Source organism: Dioscorea cayenensis, chromosome 20 (assembly GCF_009730915.1).
Source record: "Dioscorea cayenensis subsp. rotundata cultivar TDr96_F1 chromosome 20, TDr96_F1_v2_PseudoChromosome.rev07_lg8_w22 25.fasta, whole genome shotgun sequence".
NCBI classification, from domain to species: Eukaryota; Viridiplantae; Streptophyta; class Magnoliopsida; order Dioscoreales; family Dioscoreaceae; genus Dioscorea; species Dioscorea cayenensis.
The window spans coordinates 4,240,671-4,262,715 of NC_052490.1; positions in this window are offsets into that span (position 1 = coordinate 4,240,671).

Here is a 22,045-nt window from a genome sequence, read left to right on the forward strand (position 1 = left end):
ACTCGGACAGAATCATAGCTTGAGCATGGCTTAGTTTGCAATCGTGATGGAGTTATATGATGTAGCTTATACAAAGACAGGAGTATGAGCAATGCCCATAGATTATCCCCGGGAGTTTAACTTGGCAAAGCATGCAGTAGCATAGTGTGTGTGTGGATAGGGGCGTGATGAGGTTGGGGGTTTCAAGGCCACTTGCCTCCCTGCGTGAATTATAGATACATTCATGTTGTTCTAAGTAGGTCAGTGAGCGGGTGAGGTGATAGTACTAGTGTGCTTAGCTGATAGGAGCTTTTATATTTGTACTCTATGGTGCGGCGCAAACCGATACATTTAGGGCATATATTGGCAGAGTATATGATAAGTCCTTGTGTGTTAAGAATGTGAAGTGTTCTTTCTTTACAATAAGCATTACTTTTATCAGATTTAAGCGTTAATACATGTGTATTTGTGTTCTTTTGCGCAGGCAGGGTTGTGAAGCTATGTTTTAAGAAAAGAAGCCAAAAGTAGATCGCGAATGAACTATTTGATGAAATCTTGGAAGAAACAAACGCGAAGACACAAGTTGGGCTCAAAGATACATAAATATGTGCCAACCTCCATGTATTCAAGCAATTACAAAGATTTGGAGGGTCACAATGGCAGACACATTTGCGTATCCCGTCTTGTGCATTGATAGCAAGATCTTTACCAATTTACCTATTTATTAAAGAAGGAACGTAATCTACACCATAAACGTGTGCCCGCTTTATGTCGACTTAATAAAAAAAGTGCATTCGGGAGTGTTTTTTTGGCGAATCATGCAGAGCATAAAATGTAGTAAATCACTTAATCAATTTACTATAGAAGGTACTATTCATAGCCCGCAGAAAATCAAAAATTCAGAGAATCCACACGGGCGTGTGGAAATTCCACATGCCCATGTGAAAATTCCACAGGGCCATATGGATGCCCGATTCTAGCCATTTAAAAGCCACAATTCAGCCCTGATTTCTCCATCTTTTCACGTATCTAGGGTTTGGAGAAGCTTTGGTAAGGCTTTGTAGAAGTTTGACGTCCTTCAATATCGCGTTTCTTTCGGAAGAGAGCTATTGGCGGAGCTTTCGTTGGCACTGATCCGGCAAGGTGTGTCCTAGGTTTGATGAGGGGAGCTTTGAAGAGGACATGGCCGATCAACAAGACCTTCAACATGAACACAATGGGGTTTTCATTCATGGATTGCATCTCTTTGCTTTTGATTTCCTCATCTATTGTATTTTGCTTCATGGAGAGCTAAACCCCTAGTGGGTACTTGGATATTTGTGAACCCTAGGATGTATTTGTTTCATTAAACCTTGTTATATTATGCTTTCATTAATTGATGTTTTTGTTGAGTTCTAATCTTGAATGCTTTGATTTTATGAATACTCCCTTAGATTGACACTACGGTTGAGAGTTCTTGTTGGTAACCCTTGTGAGTGAGTGACAAACCACGAGAGTTAGACAAAGCTAGATTGGAGAGGGTTTAGAGAGTGAGTCAAGAGGTAGCAGAGCATCCCCTTTCCCCTCCGGTGTGATTTATTCTACCTCCAATTCCTAGAGTTCTTCGCGGTCATAGGAGAGTGAATCGGCTAAGGGATGACCTTCCGCTGGGGCTTAGTTGCGAGTGCAATGGAGTGAATCGTTGAAGTGATTTCATCATTTAGGGCTTAATTGTGGTTAGGGACCTTCCGCCTTGTCCAAAGTGTTAGATCTACATATAGAAAGAGGATTTATCACTTGGAAACCCAAGAACTCATTGCAATTCTATTAGAGTGTGAGGTTTAGAGGTTGTTCAATTTCTCCCCCAGGACATGTATATGGTTAGGCATGGTTGACCTTAGATTTATGACCATGTATTAAAGGATCTCCACGACTCATTAATGCATTAGTTAGGAAGCATAATAAAGGGTTTTTGCGCTTGAAACGATTGACCTAGGCCGATCAATATTCGAGTACCCCATTTATCGTCAATTGCCTCCCCTATCTTTTACTTGTGCCTCCTTTATCTTTTCTTATTTTCATATGCATTGAGTTTGTTTTGACATCACTATCAACATATTTTCATTCTAGTTAAATAGCAATCTTGATGGTTCTAAGCACTATTTCCTGTGGATTCGACTGCCCTCTCACTTGGGTATTATTACTTTGACACCGTACACTTGCGTTTGATATGCATATTCAGTCGTGTCAGCATATTCTGCATCAGAGGCTGTATGTACGACTTGGAGTGATTTTTTGGGCCCCTATATCACCAGACTAGTGGTCAGTATAGGTTTACTCAACGCGGTCAAAGGGGCCGAGAAGGTGACTATACCTGCTCCCTTGGCATGGAGATATTGAGGTTGATGGGGATGGTATGGAGAGTTCAGTCAGGAGTATATGCTCCGATTATTCCTGCCCTGGAGATAGCTGTGGTTGAGGGAGAGTATGCATGGGCTTCTCAGCCTGCCTCCAAGCCTCAACCGACGTCGATGAAGACCAACGCATCTCCTGCGACAGAGGACCCACCCAAGTATGCATATTTTCACCATCTCGAGCGCATGATCATTTTGAGATGCTTGAGAGTGTTGTGGGGGTGGTACGGACTGAGATTGCTGAGGCACGAGTAGAGATAGCAGAGATTCGTGCGATGCAGGCCACAGAGTTCATAGATTTCATGGCACATTTTGACGTTCTACAGCCGATTAACACTTGTGCACTATTGACTCTTTAAACTCCTTTTGAAAGTCAAGTTTGATGTTAAAGGGACTAGTTTTAGTTTTGTTTCTTATGTTATTTTGCTGAAAAAAGGGAAAAATAAAAAGAAAGAACAAAATAGTTTTGTTGTTTAATTGTGCTTGTTGGGTGGAAAAAGCTACCACCTATAATGTATCATGCTACTCTCATAAGTTGGATACTAGTTATGCCCTAATGGGAAAGAGCTATCTTATGGGATGTGTGAAAGCTACCACCCCAGTAAGCACACTCACACTTTCTCCATATTTCGTATCTGCCAATTTGGAGGGATTTTTTTACTTGGTGTTCCGCCAATTCAAAGTTTTTTTCATCTCACCTCGTCGGTAAGCCCTTATCTTTGTTTTTTTCTTCATCAAATCCTGAATTTAATCGATGAAACCGGTCAATCATGCTTTGTTCCTAGAATTAGAATGATTATACATGTTCAGAACGAAGCTAGAAAGAATTTAAAAGTGTATTGATGGATTTTTGTGTGGCGCGGCCGTGCGTTTGTTCATGTCCCGTGGATCCACACGGGCGTGCGGAAATTCCACACAATTGTGTGGATTTCTATATCATTACTCAATTAACTTGTTTGATTGAGTTTCTTTCAAATTTTGCAGGTAATGGCACCTCGGTCAAAGAAGCTAGCTGATAAATAGCTGCGTGAGCCATCTCCCGAGCTCGAGAGCATGAGTTTTAACATTCCCGAGCATCAGGTGAGGTTTGAGCGACAGACTACTCTCAGATTTGGTCAGACCAGATTTCCCGACGTGAGCACAATTAGGGAAATTCAGTTGGTAGAGGGTATTGCAGACGAAATCGAGGACATGCTTGCGGTTGGCAGTTGGGGCCATTTACTATCAATCAGAGATCCTGCCATCCACGCACTAACACTCGAGGTGCTTGCCTCGTTCGAGTTTGATCCCTCATATTTCAGTTTCGACAGTGTTAGTGCAATTCAGTTAAGAGCCCTCTGAAAGAATCATAGCTTGAGAATGACTTAGTTTGCAATCGTGATGGAGTTATATGATGTAGCTTATACAGAGATAGGAGTATTAGCAGCTGCCCATAGATTATCCTGGGAGTTTGACTCCGCAGCGTGCGTACACAGTGTTATGTGGATAGCGGCAGTATGAGGCTAGGGTTTCAAAGGCCACTTGCCTCTCCTGCATGAATTACAGATACATTCATGCTGTTCTGAGTAGGTCAGTGAGCGGGTGAGGTGATAGTACTAGTGTGTTTAGCCGATAGGAGCTTTTATATTTGTACTCTATGGTGCGACGCAAACCGATACATTTAGGGCATATCCAAGTAGAGTATATGATAAGTGCTTCTGTGTTAAGAATACGAAGTGTTCTTTCATTACAATAAGCATTACTTTATCAGGTTTAAGGGCTAATACATGTGTATTTGTGTTCTTTTGCGCAGGCAGGGTTGTGAAGCTATGTTTTAAGAAAAGAAGCCAAAAGTAGATCACGAATGAACTATTTAATGAAATCTTGGAAGGAACAAACGCGAAGACACAAGTTGGGCTCAAAGATACGTAAATGTGTGCCAACCTCCATGTATTCAAGCAATTACAATGATTTGGAGGGGCACAATGGCAGATAGATTTGCGTATCCCGTCTTGTGCATTGACATCAAGATCTTCACCATTAAACCTGTTTATTGAAGAAGGAACGCAATCTACGCCATAAACGTGTGCCCGTTTTTGTTGACTCAATGAAAAGTGGATTCAGGAGTGTTTTTTTGCAGAATACTGTAGCAGATAAATGTAGCAAATCACTGAATCAATTTACTATAGAAGGTACTATTCATAGCACGCAGAGCATAAAAAATTCAGAGAATCCACACTGGCATGTGGAAATTCCACATACCCGTGTGGAAATTCTACATGGCCATATGGATGCCCGATTCCAGCCCTTTAAAAGCCGATATTCAGCCCTGATTTCTCCATCTTTTCCCCTATCTATGGTTTGGAGAAGCTTTGGCAAGGCTTAGGAGAAGTTTGACAGCCTTTGATACTGCTTTTCCTTTGGAAGAGAGCTATTGGAGGAGCTTTCGTTGGCACCGATGCGGCAATGTGTGTCCTAGGTTTGACGAGGGGAGCTTTGAAGAAGACATGGCCAATCCACAAGACCTTCGACATGAACACAAGGGGATTTTCATTCATGGATTGTATCTCTTTGCTTTTGATTTCCTTATCTATTGTATTTTGCTTCATGGAGAGCTAAACCCCTAGTGGGTACTTGGATATTTGTGAATCCTAGGATGTATTTGTTTCATTAAACCTTGTTATATTATTCTTTCATTAATTGATGTTTTTTGTTGAGTTCTAATCTTGAATGCTTTGATTGTATGAATTCTCCCTTAGAGTGACACTAGGGTTGAGAGTTCTTATTGGTAACCCTTGTGAGTGAGTGGCACACCACGAGAGTTAGACAAAGTTAGATTGGAGAGGGTTTAGAGAGTGAGTCGAGAGGTAGGGGAGCGTCCCCTTTCCCCTCCGGTGTGATTTATTCTACCTCCAATTCCTAGAGTTCTTTGCGGTCATAGTAGAGTGAATGAGCTAAGGGATGACGTTCCGCTGGGGCTTTGTTGCAAGTGCAATGGAGTGAATCGTTGAAGTGATTTCATCATTTAGGGCTTACTTGTGGTTAGGGATGATTTAGGACCATGTATTAAAGGATCTCCATGACTCATTAATGCATTAGTTGGGAAGCATAATAAAAGGTTTTTGCACTTGAAACGATTGTCATAGGCGGATCAATATCCGAGTACCCCATTTATCGTCGATTACCTCCCCTATCTTTTACTTGTGCCTCCTTTATCTTTTCTTATTTTCATTTGCATTGAGTTTGTTTTGACATCACTATCAACATATTTTCATTCTAGTTAAATAGCAATCTTGGTGGTTCTAAGCACTATTTCCTGTGGATTCGACTGCACTCTCACTTGGGTATTATTACTTTCACAGCCGTACACTAGCGTTTTACACGCATATTCGGTCGTGTCAGTATATTTTGCATAAGAGGTAGTATGCATGACTTGGAGTGATTTTTTCAGGCCCCTATATCACGAGACTTGTGGTCATTATGGGTTTACTCAACGCGGTCAAAGGGGCCGAGATGGTGACTATACCTGCTTCCCTGGACATGGAGACATTGAGGTTGATGGGGATGGTATGGCGAGTTCAGTAAGGAGTATATGCTCTGATTATTCCTGCTTTGGAGATAGCTGTGGTTGAGGGAGAGGATGCATGGGCTTCTCAGCCTGCCTCCAAGCCTCAACCGACGTCGATTGAGACCAACGTACCTCCTACGACAGAGGACCCACCCCAGTACGCATATTTTCACCATCTCGAGCCCATGATCATTTTAAGAGGCTCGAGAGTGCTGTGGGGGTGGTATGGACTAAGATTGCAGAGGCACAAATAGAGATAGCAGAGATTCGTGCGACGCAGGCCACAGAGTTCACAGAGTTCATGGCACATTTCGAAGTTCTACAGCAGATCCTCCAGAGAGACGTTACCTCACCGTTTGTACTGACATCCCGAAGCTCTCAGGCACTTCCTGCATCATTCTCACTAGATCCACCGGTACCCTTTGTTCTAGCACCAGCATCAGTAGCGTAGCAGAGACTTGACGACAGTGACACTTGATTTTGCTTTTCATTTCTTTACTTTTTTTACATTTCATTTTTTTGACTTGTATACTCGTAAAAAGATTTTTTTCTTCCGAGTTTTATTTTTGTTTTGTTGTCTCGAGTTGTATTCATTTCTGTATCTTTTATTTACTCGAATTGTTTTTATTTTATTGAGCTTCACTGAACCCCCTCGTGTATACGTGCAAATGGTATTGTCATCATGGGAATTGAGAACTTGTCATAGATACGGCCAATGTGCTTCGGCACTTGGCCGGGTGTGTTTCACAACCCGTTGGAACACCACTCCCAACAAATTAGCTCCATCAATTGCAACACTAGGAGTCAGGGGAGTATTATTTTGATTGCTTCTCCCGTATTTATTCTTGATTTATATACATCATGAGTGAGCTTGCATGTGTACATTGGGGACAATGTACATCTTAAGTGTAGGGGGGGGGAAGTTTCATAGTGCACACATCTCTTTCATATTAGTCTTGATTGTTATACATGCTCACATAGCCAATAGAGGTTCACCTTAGTTGCGATGATTGTATTCTTGAGCATGTGAGATTTTTTTTAAAACATTGAATGTTCTCATGCTCTAGTTCTTGCTTGACTTTTTTTAGAAATTTTTTTACCCGATTAACACTTGTGCACTACTCGACTCTTTAAACTCCTTTTTGAAAGTCAAGTTTGATGTTAAAGGGACTAGTTTTTAGTTTTTGTTTCTTATGTTATTTTTGCTAAAAAAAGGGAAAAAAATAAAAAAAGAAAGAACAAAAATAGTTTTTGTTGTTTAATTGTGCTTGTTGGGTGGAAAAAAAGCTACCACCTATAATGTATGAAGCTACTCTCATAAGTTGGATACTAGTTATGCCCTAATGGGAAAGAGCTATCTTATGGGATGTGTGAAAGCTACCACCCCAGTAAGCACACTCACACTTTCTCCGTATTTCGTATTGCCAATTTGGAGGGCTTTTTACTTGGTGTTCCGGCCAATTCAAAGTTTTTTCATCTCACCTTGTCGGTAAGCCCTTATCTTTGTTTTTCTTCATCAAATCCTGAATTTAATCTATGAAACCGGTCAATCATGCTTTGTTCCTAGAATTAGAATGATTATACATGTTCAGAACGAAGCTAGAAAGAATTTAAAAGTGTATTGATGGATTTTTGTGTGGCGCGGCCGTGCGTTTGTTCATGTCCCGTGGATCCACACGGGCGTGCGGAAATTCCACACAATTGTGTGGATTTCTATATCATTACTCAATTAACTTGTTTGATTGAGTTTCTTTCAAATTTTGCAGGTAATGGCACCTCGGTCAAAGAAGCTAGCTGATAAATAGCTGCGTGAGCCATCTCCCGAGCTCGAGAGCATGAGTTTTAACATTCCCGAGCATCAGGTGAGGTTTGAGCGGCAGACTACTCTCAGATTTGGTCAGACCAGATTTCCCGACGTGAGCACAATTAGGGAAATTCAGTTGGTAGAGGGTATTGCAGATGAAATCGAGGACATGCTTGCGGTTGGCAGTTGGGGCCATTTACTATCAATCAGAGATCATGTCATCCACGCACTAACACTCGAGGTGCTTGCCTCGTTTGAGTTTGATCCCTCATATTTCAGTTTCGACAGTGTTAGTGCAATTCAGTTAAGAGCCCTCTGAAAGAATCATAGTTTGAGAATGACTTAGTTTGCAATCGTGATGGAGTTATATCATGTAGCTTATACAGAGACAGGAGTATGAGCAGCTGCCCATAGATTATCCTGGGAGTTTGACTCCGCAGCGTGCGTACATAGTGTTATGTGGATAGCGGCAGTATGAGGCTAGGGTTTCGAAGGCCACTTGCCTCTCCTGCATGAATTACAGATACACTCATGCTGTTCTGAGTAGGTCAGTGAGCGGGTGAGGTGATAGTACTAGTGTGTTAAGCCGATAGGAGCTTTTATATTTGTACTCTATGGTGCGACGCAAACCGATACATTTAGGGCATATCCAAGTAGAGTATATGATAAGTGCTTCTATGTTAAGAATACGAAGTGTTCTTTCATTACAATAAGCATTACTTTATCAAGTTTAAGGGCTAATACATGTGTATTTGTGTTCTTTTGCGCAGGCAGGGTTATGAAGCTATGTTTTAAGAAAAGAAGCCAGAACTAGATCACAAATGAACTATTTAATGAAATCTTGGAAGGAACAAACGCGAAGACACAAGTTGGGCTCAAAGATACGTAAATGTGTGCCAACCTCCATGTATTCAAGCAATTACAATGATTTGGAGGAGCACAATGGCAGATAGATTTGCGTATCCCGTCTTGTGCATTGATAGCAAGATGTTCACCATTAAACCTGTTTATTGAAGAAGGAACGCAATCTACGCCATAAACGTGTGGCCGTTTTTGTTGACTCAATGAAAAGTGGATTCAAGTGTGTTTTTTTACAGAATACTGTAGCAGATAAACGTAGCAAATCACTGAATCAATTTACTATAGAAGGTACTATTCATAGCCCGCAGAGCATAAAAAATTCAGAGAATCCACACTGGCATGTGGAAATTCCACATACCCGTGTGGAAATTCTACATGGCCATATGGATGCCCGATTCCAGCCCTTTAAAAGCCGCTATTCAGCCCTGATTTCTCCATCTTTTCATCTATCTATGGTTTGAAGAAGCTTTGGCAAGGCTTAGGAGAAGTTTGACAGCCTTCGATACTGCTTTTCCTTTGGAAGACAGCTATTGGGGGAGCTTTCGTTGGCACCGATGCGGCAATGTGTGTCCTAGGTTTGACGAGGGGAGCTTTGAAGAAGACATGGCCAATCCACAAGACCTTCGACATGAACACAAGGGGATTTTCATTCATGGATTGTATCTCTTTGCTTTTGATTTCCTTATCTATTCTATTTTGCTTCATGGAGAGCTAAACCCCTAGTGGGTACTTGGATATCTGTGAATCCTAGGATGTATTTGTTTCATTAAACCTTGTTATATTATTCTTTCATTAATTGATGTTTTTTGTTGAGTTCTAATCTTGAATGCTTTGATTGTATGAATTCTCCCTTAGAGTGACACTAGGGTTGAGAGTTCTTATTGGTAACCCTTGTGAGCGAGTGGCACACCACGAGAGTTAGACAAAGTTAGATTGGAGAGGGTTTAGAGAGTGAGTCGAGAGGTAGGGGAGCGTCCCCTTTCCCCTCCGGTGTGATTTATTCTACCTCCAATTCCTAGAGTTCTTTGCGGTCATAGTAGAGTGAATGAGCTAACGGATGACGTTCCGCTGGGGCTTTGTTGCAAGTGCAATGGAGTGAATCGTTGAAGTGATTTCATCATTTAGGGCTTACTTGTGGTTAGGGACCTTCCGCCTGGTCCAAAATGTTAGATCTACATATAGAAAGATGATTTATCATTTGGAATCCCTAGAACTCATTGCATGGTTGACCTTAGATTTAGGACCATGTATTAAAGGATCTCCATGACTCATTAATGCATTAGTTGGGAAGCATAATAAAAGGTTTTTTTGCACTTGAAAACGATTGTCATAGGCGGATCAATATCCGAGTACCCCATTTATCGTCGATTACCTCCCTATCTTTTTACTTGTGCCTCCTTTATCTTTTTCTTATTTTTCATTTTGCATTGAGTTTGTTTTTGACATCACTATCAACATATTTTCATTCTAGTTAAATAGCAATCTTGGTGGTTCTAAGCACTATTTCACCGTGGATTCATTGCCCTCTCACTTGGGTATTATTACTTTCCGCAGCCGTACACTAGCGTTTTTACGCATATTCGGTCGTGTCAGTATATTTTGCATAAGAGGTAGTATGCACGACTTGGAGTGATTTTTTCAGGCCCCTATATCACGAGACTAGTGGTCATTATGGGTTTACTCAACGCGGTCAAAGGGGCCGAGATGGTGACTATACCTGCTCCGCTGGACATGGAGACATTGAGGTTGATGATGATGGTATGAAGAGTTCAGTAAGGAGTATATGCTCTGATTATTCCTGCTTTGGAGATAGCTGTGGTTGAGGGAGAGGATGCATGAGCTTCTCGGCCTGCCTCAAGCCTCAAGCGGCGTCGATTGAGACCAGCGTACCTCCTCTGACGAGGAGGACCCACCCCGATCGCATATTTTCACCATCTCGAGCCCATGATCATTTTAAGAGGCTCGAGAGTCTTTGTCAGGGGTGGTATGGACTAAGATTGCGAGGCACAAATAGAGATAGCGAGATTAGATGCGATGCGAGGCCCACGAGTTCCACGAGTTCATGGCACATTTGAGTTCTCAGCGGATCCTCGAGAGAGCGTTGCCTCACCGTTTGTCTTGACATCCATAACCTCCGGGCACTTCCCCGCATCATTCTCACCGGATCCACGGTACCTTTTTGGTCTAGCACCGACATCGATGAGCGTAGCGAGACTTGGCAGACGGTGACACTTGATTTTTGCTTTTTCATTTCTTTACTTTTTACATTTCATTTTTTGACTTGTATACTCGGAAAAAGATTTTTCTTCGAGTTTTTATTTTCGTTTTGTTGTCTCGAGTTGTATTCATTTACGTATCTTTTTATTTACTCGAATTGTTTTTATTTTATTGAGCTTCACTGAACCCCATCGTGTATGCGTGCAAATGGTATTGTCATCATGGGAATTGAGAACTTTTCATAGATACGGCCAATGTGCTTCGGCACTTGGCCGGGTGTGTTTCACAACCCGTTGGAACACCACTCCCAACAAATTAGCTCCATCAATTTGCAACACTAGGAGTCGGGGAGTATTATTTTGATTGCTTCTCCCGTATTTATTCTTGATTTATATACATCATGAGTGAGCTTGCATGTGTACATTGGGGACAATGTACATCTTAAGTGTAGGGGAAGTTTCATAGTGCACACATCTCTTTCATATTAGTCTTGATTGTTATACATGCTCACATAGCCAATAGTGGTTCACCTTAGTTGCGATGATTGTATTCTTGAGCATGTGAGTTTTTTAAAACATTGAATGTTCTCATGCTCTAGTTCTTGCTTGACTTTTTAGAAATTTTTACCCGATTAACACTTGTGCACAATTGACTCTTTAAACTCCTTTTGAAAGTCAAGTTTGATGTTAAAGGGACTAGTTTTAGTTTTGTTTCTTATGTTATTTTGCTGAAAAAAGGGAAAAATAAAAAGAAAGAACAAAATAGTTTTGTTGTTTAATTGTGCTTGTTGGGTTGAAAAAGCTACCACCTATAATGTATGAAGCTACTCTCATAAGTTGGATACTAGTTATGCCCTAATGGGAAAGAGCTATCTTATGGGATGTGTGAAAGCTACCACCCCAGTAAGCACACTCACACTTTCTCCAGTATTTCGTATTGCCAATTTGGAGGGATTTTTACTTGGTGTTCCGGCCAATTCAAAGTTTTTTCATCTCACCTCGTCGGTAAGCCCTTATCTTTGTTTTTCTTCATCAAATCCTGAATTTAATCGATGAAACCGGTCAATCATGCTTTGTTCCTAGAATTAGAATGATTATACATGTTCAGAACGAAGCTAGAAAGAATTTAAAAGTGTATTGATGGATTTTTGTGTGGCGTGACCGTGCGTTTGTTCATGTCCGTGGATCCACGCAGGGCGTCTGAAAGTCGACACAATTGTGTGGATTTCTATATCATTACTCAATTAACTTGTTTGATTGAGTTTTCTTTCAAATTTCTGCGGTAATGGCACCTCGGTCAAAGAAGCTAGCTAATAAATAGCTGCGTGAGCCATCTCCGAGATCGAGGCATGAGTTTTTAACATTCCGAGCATCGGGTGAGGTTTGAGCGGAGACTACTCTCAGTTGGTCGGACCAGATTTCCCGGCGTGAGCACAATTTGGGGAAATTCGAGTTGGTAGAGGGTGCGAGGCGAAATCGAGGACATGCTTGCGGTTGGCGGTGGGGCCATTTACTATCAATCGGAGATCACCGCCATCACGCACTAACACTCGAGGTGCTTTCCTCGTTCGAGTTTGATCCCTCATATTTCAGTTTCGACAGTGTTAGTGCAATTCAGTTAAGAGCCCTCGGAAAGAATCATAGCTTGAGAATGACTTAGTTTGCAATCGTGATGGAGTTATATGATGTAGCTTATACAGAGATAGGAGTATTAGCGATTTGCCCATAGATTATCACGGGAGTTTGACTCCAGCGTGCGTGCTACGGTGTTATGTGGATAAGCGGCAGTATGAGGCTAGGGTTTCGAAGGCCACTTGCCTCTCCTGCATGAATTACAGATACACTCATCTTTGATTACGAGTAGGCCGGTGAGCGGGTGAGGTGATAGTACTAGTGTGTTTAGCCGATAGGAGCTTTTATATTTGTACTCTGTGGTGCGGCCTAAACCGATACATTTAGGGCATATCCAAGTAGAGTATATGATAAGTGCTTCTGTGTTAAGAATACGAAGTGTTTTTCATTACAATAAGCATTACTTTATCAGGTTTAAGGGCTAATACATGTGTATTTGTGTTCTTTTAGAGGCGGGGTTGTGAAGCTATGTTTTAAGAAAAGAAGCCAAAAGTAGACACGAATGAACTATTTAATGAAATCTTGGAAGGAACAAACGCGAAGACATAAGTTGGGCTCAAAGATACGTAAATGTGTGCCAACCTCCATGTATTCAAGCAATTACAATGATTTGGAGGGGCACTGATGGCGAGATAGATTTGCGTATCCCGTCTTGTGCATTGATAGCAAGATCTTCACCATTAAACTGTTTATTGAAGAAGGAGCGCAATCTCGCCATAAGCGTGTGCCCGTTTTTGTTGACTCAATGAAAAGTGGATTCGAGTGTTTTTTGCGAGAATCATGTGGCGAGATAAATGTAGCAAATCATGAATCAATTTACTATAGAAGGTACTATTCATAGCACGCGAGGCATAAAAATTGAGAGAATCCACCTGGCATGTGGAAATTCCACATACCCGGTGTGGAAATTCTCATGGCCATATGGATGCCCGATTCCGACCCTTTAAAAAGCAGCTATTCAGCTACGATTTCTCCATCTTTTCCTCTATCTATGGTTTAGAAGCTTTTGGCAAGGCTTAGGAGAAGTTTGTGACCTTCGATCTCCCTTTTCCTTTGGAAGAGGCTATTGGGGAGCTTTCGTTGGCACCGATCCGGCAATGTGTGTCCTAGGTTTGTGAGGGAGCTTTGAAGAAGACATGGCCAATCCACAAGACCTTGACATGAACACAAGGGATTTTTCATTCATGGATTGTATCTCTTTGCTTTTGATTCACTTATCTATTGTATTTTGCCTCATGGAGAGCTAAACCCCTAGTGGGTACTTGGATATTTGTGAATCCTAGGATGTATTTGTTTCATTAAACCTTGTTATATTATTCTTTCATTAATTGATGTTTTTGTTGAGTTCTAATCTTGAATGCTTTGATTGTATGAATTCTCCCTTAGAGTGACACTAGGGTTGAGAGTTCTTATTGGTAACCCTTGTGAGTGGTGGCACACCACGAGAGTTAGACAAAAGTTAGATTGGAGAGGGTTTAGAGAGTGAGTCGAGAGGTGAGGGGGCGTCCCCTTTCCCCTCCGGTGTGATTTATTCTACCTCAAATTCCTAGAGTTCTTTGCGGTTATAGTAGAGTGAATGAGCTAAGGGATGACGTTCCGCTGGGGCTTTGTTGCAAGTGCAATGGAGTGAATCGTTGAAGTGATTTCATCATTTAGGGCTTACTTGTGGTTAGGGACCTTCCGCCTGGTCCAAAGGGTTAGATCTACATATAGAAAGATGATTTATCATTTGGAATCCCCAGAACTCATTGCATGGTTGACCTTAGATTTAGGACCATGTATTAAAGGATCTCCATGACTCATTAATGCATTAGTTGGGAAGCATAATAAAAGGTTTTTGCACTTGAAATGATTGTCATAGGCGGATCAATATCCGAGTACCCCATTTATCGTCGATTACCTTCCCTATCTTTTACTTGTGCCTCCTTTATCTTTTCTTATTTTCATTTGCATTGAGTTTGTTTTGACATCACTATCAACATATTTTCATTCTAGTTAAATAGCAATCTTGGTGGTTCTAAGCACTATTTCCTGTGGATTCGACTGCCCTCTCACTTGGGTATTATTACTTTCACAGCCGTACACTAGCGTTTTACACGCATATTCGGTCGTGTCAGTATATTTTGCATAAGAGGTAGTATGCACGACTTGGAGTGATTTTTTCAGGCCCCTATATCACGAGACTAGTGGTCATTATGGGTTTACTCAACGCGGTCAAAGGGGCCGAGATGGTGACTATACCTGCTCCCCTGGACATGGAGACATTGAGGTTGATGGGGATGGTATGGAGAGTTCAGTAAGGAGTATATGCTCTGATTATTCCTGCTTTGGAGATAGCTGTGGTTGAGGGAGAGGATGCATGGGCTTCTCAGCCTGCCTCCAAGACTCAACTGACGTCGATTGAGACCAACGTACCTCCTATGACAGAGGACCCACCCCAGTACGCATATTTTCACCATCTCGAGCCCATGATCATTTTAAGAGGCTCGAGAGTGCTGTGGGGGTGGTATGGACTAAGATTGCAGAGGCACAAATAGAGATAGCAGAGATTCGTGCGACGCAGGCCACAGAGTTCACAGAGTTCATGGCACATTTCGAAGTTCTACAGCAGATCCTGCAGAGAGATGTTGCCTCACCGTTTGTACTGACATCCCGAACCTCCAGGCACTTCCTGCATCATTCTCACCAGATCCACTGGTACCCTTTGGTCTAGCACCAGCATCAGTAGCGTAGCAGAGACTTGACGACAGTGACACTTGATTTTGCTTTTCATTTCTTTACTTTTTACATTTCATTTTTGACTTGTATACTCAGAAAAGATTTTTCTTCTGAGTTTTATTTTCGTTTTGTTGTCTCGAGTTGTATTCATTTCTGTATCTTTTATTTACTCGAATTGTTTTTATTTTATTGAGCTTCACTGAACCCCCTCGTGTATACGTGCAAATGGTATTGTCATCATGGGAATTGAGAACTTGTCTTAGATACGGCCAATGTGCTTAAGCACTTGGCCGGGTGTGTTTCACAACCCGTTGGAACACCACTCCCAACAAATTAGCTCCATCAATTGCAACACTAGGAGTCAGGGGAGTATTATTTTGATTGCTTCTCCCGTATTTATTCTTGATTTATATACATCATGAGGGAGCTTGCATGTGTACATTGGGGACAATGTACAACTTAAGTGTGGGGGGGAGTTTCATAGCGCACACATCTCTTTCATATTAGTCTTGATTGTTATACATGCTCACATTGCCAATAGCGGTTCACCTTAGTTGCAATGATTGTATTCTTGAGCATAGGAGATTTTTTTTAAAACATTGAATGTTCTCATGCTCTAGTTCTTGCTTGACTTTTTAGAAATTTTTACCCGATTAACACTTGTGCACTACTGACTCTTTAAACTCCTTTTGAAAGTCAAGTTTGATGTTAAAGGGACTAGTTTTAGTTTTGTTTCTTATGTTATTTTGCTAAAAAAAAGGGAAAAATAAAAAGAAAGATCAAAATACTTTTGTTGTTTAATTGTGCTTGTTGGGTGGAAAAAGCTACCACCTATAATGTATGAAGCTAATCTCATAAGTCGGATACTAGTTATGCCCTAATGAGAAAGAGCTATCTCATGGGATGTGTGAAAGCTACCACCCCAGTAGAAAGAGCTACCACCTCGAAAGTGTGAAAACCATCTTAGCGGTCGCTTTGGAAAGGGCTACCTTAGAGGATTTGAGAAGCTACTATCCTTTTTGAATTTTTGTTACCTTTTGTTGATAAATAAGTCTCTTATACATAGAACTTTGAGGAGTATACTTTGGGTTGGCTTGAGTGAGTTCACACACTTAAACGATTTCGGGTTTGATGTCCTTTTTTATTCAAGTTTTTAGCTAGAGCATTGATTTTTTCGTATTTAGTGTTGAAATTTTCTTTACTTGTAGAATGTTCTCTTTGCATGCTTTGGTGAATCTAAGGCCAAGCACTTCCAATATTTCCTTTATCTATGCCAATAATGTTTTAATTTTAGCTTGATGACAAGCAAAAGCTTAAGTGTGGGGGAGTTTGTTAAGTGCTTGTGTGATAAGAAGACGAAGTGTTCTTTCCTTATGATGAGCATTACTTTTATCGAGTTTTAACTCTAATATGTGTGTTTATGTTACTTTCATGTAGATAGGGTTGTGAGCCGAGTATTAGAGAAAGAAGCCAATGTGGAAAGTAAATGCACCATTTGAAGGAAATCTTGAGAAGGTTCAAACGTGAAGAAATGCGGGAATGTGTGCCAACCTCCTCATAGTCAAGTTAGTACAACGATTTGGAGGGGCACAAGGGCAATCACATTCAAGCATTCCGGCTTATGCATGTATAGCAAGATCTCGACTAACATGTCCGTTATTGAAGAAGCAAAGTGATCTACGACATAAACGTGTCCCCGTTTACGTTACCTCAATGAAAGCATGGTTTCAGGAGTGTTTCGGACCGGTATTGTAGTAGGCCACTATAGCAACTACTTGTAGTAAAAAAATCATGGCGGTATTGTTCACAGCCGACCGAAGAAGGAGTCGTTCAGAGAAGCCACATGGGCATGTGGAAATTCCACATGCTCGTGTGTTAATTCCACATGACCAATGTGAAATATTCATTAGAGGCGTGTCGATTCCCGATTCCATCCCTTTAAAAAGCCGATTTCAGCCCGATTTCATCATTCTTTTTCTCCATCTTTTTCCAAAAACACGAGAGAGGGTTGTAGCTAGGGTTTTGAGAGGTATTGGCTAGGGATTGGGAGAGGTTTTTATGGCTCTAACATTATGCTCCATTTGGAAGAAGGTTAGTGGGAGAGCTTTCATCGGCACCAATCCGGTGAGGTGTATCCTAGGCCGGACAACGGGACCTTTAGATGAGTAGAGGACTCTCCACAAGACCATCGTTAGGACTATCGAGGGGATTTTATATGGATCCATTGCTTTTACATGCGATTTCATTGATTGTAATTAGCTCCATGGAGAGCTAAACCCCATAGTGGGTACTTGGATTATGAATCCTAGGATGTATTTGTTTCATTGAACCTTGTTATTATGCTTTCATTAATTGATGTTTTTATTGAGTTCCAATCTTGAATGCATTGATTGTATGAATACTCCTTTAGAGTGACACTAGAGTTGAGAGTTCTCGTTGGTAACCCTTGTGAGTGAGTGACACACCACGAGAGTTAGACGAAGCTGGATTAGAGATGGTTGAGAGGGTGAGTCGAGAGGTAGCGGAGTGTCCCCTTTCCCCTCCGGTGTGATTAATTCTACCTCCAATTCCTCGAGTTCTTTGCGGTCACAGTAGAGTGAATGGGCTAAGGGATGACCTTTCGCTGGGGCTTAGTAGCGAGTGCAATGGAGTGAATCGTTGAAGTGATTTTAGCATTTAGGGCTTAATTGTGGTTAGGAACCTTCCGCCTGGACCAAGGGTTAGGTCTACACATAGGAAGGGGATTTATCACTTGGAATCCTTAGAACTCATTGTTCTAGGGACATGTATAGGATTAGGCATGGTTGATCTTAGATTTGGGACCATGTATTAAAGGATCTCCACGACTCATTAATGCATTAGTTAGGAAGCATAATAGAGGGTTTTTGCATTTGAAACGATTGTCGTAGGCTGACCAGTATCCGAGTCCCCCATTTATATTGATTGCCTTACCTCTCCTTTACTTGTGCTCTCTATCTTATCTCTATTACTTTTGTTTGCATTACTTCTTGTCATAGAATTCACTATTCATATTTCGTTTAGTTAAGAAATAATTTAAGTATTTTTACTCTCTACTCCCTGTGGATATGATACCCACTCACTTAGGATTTTATTACTTTGATAAACCTGTGCACTTGCGTAACATACGCAAAGGGCGTTGTCAGAAATGCAACCAATGAAGATTTTGGATCACCAAGTGAAAACTCTTCTGCGAAAGAACATACCTATGGTAAAAATGCTTTGGATGAATGATGTTGCAGAAGAGGTAACTTGGGAACCAAAACAAGTAATGAAGAGTAACTATCCCCTTTTATTTGAAACTAGAGGTATGTAAAATTTCGGGGTTGAAATTTCTTTAAGGATTCTATTATGTGGTAATTCTACTTTTTCATAAATATACATGTATATTTTCATTCTACTCATGTTTCAATGTGGTTTCTTGAGTAATTTTCATGTGGAAGTTTGCTTAAGAGTGTCCCATGTCATTAGAAACAAAAATGTGGTTAATCAGACACCAATTCAATCGTTTAGAGCCATTTTAGTATTAGCTGAATGGGCATATCGGTGTCCAAATGAGCTAGGTAGACCCTGGTATGAAATTTCTAGAAACTTTGAACTAGTTCATACGGGCCATATGGAGCCATATGGCGGTCGGTATGGTCATAAATTTAGGGTTTAAAAGCCCTTTTTCTCATCTTTCTCTCATTCTTTTTACACTTTTCCTTGAGACCTTTTCTCTTCCACTTTCATCTTCCTCTAGAACCATCATCCCCACTTCTCAAACCCATCATTCCTTGCCTTGAATCAAGAAGAAACTCGAAGATCTCTTCTTCCTCTCTTGAGAAGTGCTTTTCCTTAGGCTTTAGAGAAGCTTTGAGGTAAGGATGTGTTTTATTTGATCCTCTTCTTCTCACTTTGTCTTATTTGGATTTTCTTTAAAGTTATTTATGGATAATCATGGGTTTTGTTTGGATTTAAAGAATAGAAGAAGATTGAACTTGGATAACCTTGAATCCATTGAGATTTGAGAAAGATCATTCATGTTCTAAATTAGAGATCTTTAGTGAGCAAACCAAGTTTGAATTCTTTTTGATCTTCTTGTTAGTTTTTGAGGGTTGTGAGAGTTTTATTCTTGTTAGATCTCCTTGCTAGAGTGTTTAGCAAGCCCTAGGAGTACTCATTTTCCCATTTTGAGCATTGTTCTTCATTTCAATTGATCAAGTCATTGATGAGGTTTCATTGTTTGTTTGGTTGTTCAAATGCTTCTAGGAGGTGAGACTTCAATCAAGGGGAAAGAGCCGGTGGAGAAGTAACACCGGGTTGTTTTATCTCGCCAAGTTTGTGAGTTGGATTTACTAAATCATGGGCTTTAAATCATGCATGCTTTCTAATGCTTAAATTGTTTACCGTTGAATGATAAACTTCTTGTTGTTAAAACAATTGAAATGTTTTCCATGGGATCAAGAAATCTTGATGATTTATGACTTGGCTTATTTCATGATTGTTGGTAAAGATTATACATATTATTTGTGGTTTGGAAACCCTATGCTTTGAAATACATGTTTTGAAGTTATGTATTTCAAGAGGCTTGATATTCTTCTTATAATGACCAAAAAGACATGTATGAATGAAAAAATGAATTTCCTTGTGATGATGCTATATTCAAAGTATATTTTCAAAGATTACACTTGTATGATGTCCATGTTTAAATGGTTTCAAAGAAGATGTTATAATCAAGTCATTCACTCTTGGAGTGAAAGTTGCTCACATGAAAACTTGTGATTTTTTTATTAGACTTATGCTATGATATTGATGTATATATTGAGCCTACGGGCTAGATTGTTATTTAAATGTTTTGATGGTGACATGGGGGGTCATGATACCTACTGCAGTAAGGGTTAGAGTTTCCATGGGCTGACCTTATTGGCGTGGCGTGGAGTACTCAAATAAGGTTTTATCCTTTCGGGGGTGCGTAGAGAGCCTAAACGCTGTAAAAGGTTGGGTGCCTGTAGTCACTACATGAGTTCCCCAATGGCCAACGCCTACATATGCACATCTTGGTGGCTCCTGACCCAACCGAGGCCACGGTTAGCGAATGGACGGTTTTCGAGGCTAGTTGTGATACTATTGATTATTCTAAATTGTTGATTTATTTATTTCTAAAGCGTTTTGAGCTATGAGTTATTAAAGAAATGTATGAATTTTTCATTTTCATACTTGTATGGATTTTTGTGATGATGTAGAAGGTGTTTATCATTCATTTCTTATGTTATACTTGCTATTTAAAAGTATTTTTAAATATTTTTGAGAATCGAAGCATATTTTGGCATTTTTATTTTTTTATTCAATCATGTATGAGATGTAGTCCCATGTTTGGCCCCTCAACGAGTAACTTAGTTACTCATCTCCTCTTCATTTCCCTCCCGGTGATAGCACGTGATAAGTGCTTGTGCGATATGAATGCGAAGTGTTCATTCCTTATCTTGACATTACTTTTCTCGAGGGTTTTTATATTAATATGTATGTTTTTTTATGTTACTTCTATGCGGGGTAGGGTTGTGAGGCCGAGTATGAAGGAAATAGTCCAATATGGATCATAATGCACCTATTTTGGAGGAAATCTTGCTAAGGTTCAAACGCGAAGACATAGGTCAGGTGTGAGATGCTAGAGTGTGTGCCAACCTCCTTGTATTCGAGTGAGCACATCCGTTTGGAGGGGCACAAAGGCAGTCACACTCGAGCATCCCGACTTATGTGTAAATGAACAAGAGCTCCCCAACATGTACATCATTGAAGAAGCAAGTGATTGACGACGTAAACGTGTGCCCGTTTGCGTTACCCCGATGAAAGTATGGAATTAGGAAGTTATTCAGGCCGAGTAATATAGCAGAGCATTATAGCAACACTGTAGCATATACTATAGCAGCACTGCTCACAGCCGGTCGAGAAATCAGAGAAACAGAGAATCCACTCGGGCTTGTGGAAATTATCCACGCCCGTGTGGAAATTCCGCACGGGCGCGTGTATCGTCCACGCCCGTGGAGTGGCCCGATTCCAGTCCTATTTTAAGCTGATCCAGCCCCGATTTTGGTATTTTTTTCTCCATCTTTTCCCCAATTTGAGAGAGGGCTTCGGCTAGGGTTTTGAGGGGTATTGGCTAGGGTTTTGGAGAGGTTCTACGGCTTCGATATCGCGCGTCGTTTGGAAGAAGGTTATTGGGAGAGCTTTCGTCGACATCGATCCGGGCGAGGTTTATCCTAGGCGGACAAAGGATCCCTGTGACGCGAGAGGACTCTACACAAGACCATTGACCACGACCAACGAGGGGTTTTTCTATGGATTCATTGCTTTTTACATTCTATTTCTTTGATTGTACTTAGCTCCATGGAGAGCTAAACCCCTAGTGGGTACTTGGGTGATTGTGAACCCTAGGATGTATTCGTTTCATTGAACTTCTTTATTATGGTTTCAATAAATCAATGTTTATTGTGAGTTCCAACATTGAATGCTTGATTGTATGAACATTTCCCCTAGAGTGACACTAGGGTTGAGAGTTCTTGTTGGTAACCTTGTGAGTGAGTGACACACCATGAGCGTTAGACAAAGCTAGGTTGGAGAGGGTTGAACGTATCCCGACATGCCATCAAGGAAACAGTAGAAATGATGCCCCGCTAGTCGCTCCAACATTTGGTCAATGAATGGCAAAGGAAAGTGATCTTTCTGAGTGACATCATTTAGTCTTCTATAATCAATGCAAACTCGCCAGCGAGTAGCTGTCCTCGTGGGGATTAAGCGATTCTTTTTCATTCCTCACTCATGTCATTCCTCCTTTTTCGGGACAACTTGGGTCAGACTCACCCACTTGCTGTCGGATAGGGGGTAGATGATTCTTGCA